This window comes from Sapajus apella, unplaced genomic scaffold (genome assembly GCF_009761245.1).
Source record: "Sapajus apella isolate SASKATOON/1434 unplaced genomic scaffold, GSC_monkey_1.0 scaffold125, whole genome shotgun sequence".
Classification (NCBI taxonomy): domain Eukaryota; kingdom Metazoa; phylum Chordata; class Mammalia; order Primates; family Cebidae; genus Sapajus; species Sapajus apella.
Window position 1 is genome coordinate 3,764,414 of NW_022437065.1, and position 2,355 is coordinate 3,766,768.

The following is a 2,355-nucleotide window of genomic DNA, read 5'->3' on the forward strand; positions in this document are numbered from 1 at the left end:
CCGCGCCTGGCTGAGTTGTAAATAATTTAACAACTGAATATAATCAAAACAAAAACAAGAGGCAGTTGTTAAAAATTGAAGACAAACTGAAACAAATTGAACTTGATTATATATCAAGTTGGTAGCAAAACTACACATATAAAAATGATTTCAAGTGATTCATGAACACATTATTTTTACTGTACATCCTTAGTGGGCTGGATCCTAAGGACTGAAATAACTGTGAATAAATCTTAAAAGGCATTTGGTGATCTGTTAGTAATAACATTGGTGTTATCCTGAAACTATTCTATCTATACAGTGGAATAAATCAAGTAAGTCATTATGTTAATATCAATAGCAACCAAGAGATTACACGAGAGAAGAGATGCAAACACAAAATCAAAGAAATTAAGTAAAAACCCTTTAATCTTTAACTTAGATTAGAAATAGCAGTATTTATTCATAATTTATTTTTATTTTGAAAAAAAAATTTCTTAGCTCTGTGCACTGAAAAAACCTGAAGGAAATTACAGCATGATAGCAATAAAGACCCATCATCCGTATCATAGTGAGTAAATATAATTTAAAACAAACATGCAGAACTCCTTAGGGAAGTGGCTAGTTCCAATTCCAAGGCTGGAAATGTAAAACATGAACTTGGAATATCCTGTCTTTCCAGAAATTAAGGATTCCAAGGGTTGTATGACAGAAATAAGGAGCCGACTTTTTAAGGGCCCTCACTGGCCCACGATGGGACAATTTGAGCATCAAAAAGCATAATGACTGCAAAGTACTATAATATTTACACATTAAGTATTTTAAAACTCCGTGAATTCATAACATCAATAATCATAAATAAAACCTCATTGGTTACCTTTTGGAGGCTGCTGGGACATCAACTTACTAATTGTAAAACAGGCAAATAAAAGGAAAGAATCACATATTTATTTTGTTTTTGTTTTTTTTTTGGGGGGGCAAACTATATTCAAGAGCATCCAGAAATGATAGGAAAGTTCTTCATTATAAACTAATTCAAGCTCATAAAAAAAGACAGGGCCGGGTGCTATGGCTCACGCCTGTAACCCCAGCACTTTGGGAGGCGAAGGTGGGCGGATCACCTGAAGTCAGGAGTTGGAGACCAGCCTGGCCAATATGGTGAAACCCCGTCTCTACTAAAAAATTTTTAAAAATTATCTGGGCATGGTGGTGCACGCCTGTAGTCCCAGCTACTCAAGAGGCTAAGGCAGGAGAATCACTTGAACCCAGGAGGCAGAAGTTGCAGTGGCCCGAGATCGTGCCACTGCACTCCAGCCGGGGCAACACAGCGAGACTCCGACTCAAAAAAAAAAAAAAAAAAAAGCATTTGAAAAATTACCTTTGGGCTGGGCACGGTGGCTCACACCAGTAATCTCAGCACTTTGGGAGGCAGATCACCTGAGGTCATGAGTTCGAGACCAGCATGACTAACAGAGAGAAACCCCATCTCTAGTAAAAAATACAGAATAAGCCGGGCATGGTGGCAGATGCCTGTAATCCCAGCTACTTAGGAGGCTGAGACAGGAGAATCGCTTGAACCCAGGAGGCAGAGGTTATGGTGAGCTGAGATCTCACCATGGAAATGTTTTGTCTTCATATAAGCGGTGGTTACATGGTTGTGTAAATATGAATATGTAAATATTCACCAAGCTGTTCACTTAATATTTGTTCATTATATTTTAGGTAGTTTAACCTTAATATAATAATTTTACCTCAATTTTCAAATTACACTTGAATTGTAAAAAAATTCCCATTGTGGCCAGGCCCCGTGGCTCACGTCTGTAATTCCAGCACTTTGGGAGGCCGAAACAGACAGATCACTTAAGGCCAAGAGTTCGAGACCAGCCTTACCAACATGGTGAAACCTCTTCACTACTAAAAATACAAAAATTAGCCGGGCTTGGTGGTGCGCACCTGTAATCCCAGATACTTGGGAAGCCGAGGCAGGATAATCACTCAAACCTGGGAGGCGGAGGTTGCAGTGAGCCAAGATCTTACCACTGCATACAAGCCTTGGTGACAGAGTGAGACTCCATCTCAAAAAAAATAAAGAAAATAGCCGGGCACGGTGGCTCACGCCTATAATCCCAGCACTTTCGGAGGCTGAGGCAGGCGGATCACAAGGTCAGGAGTTTGAGACCAGCCTGACCAATATGGTGAAACCCTGTCTCTACTAAAAATACAAAAATTAGCCAAGTGTGGTGGCACGTGCCTGTAATCCCAGCTACTTAGGGCTGAGACAGGAGAATCGCTTGAACCTGGGAGGCAGAGGTTGCAGTGAGCCAAGATCACGCCGCTGCACTCTAGCCTGGGCAACAGAGCGAGACTCCATCTCAA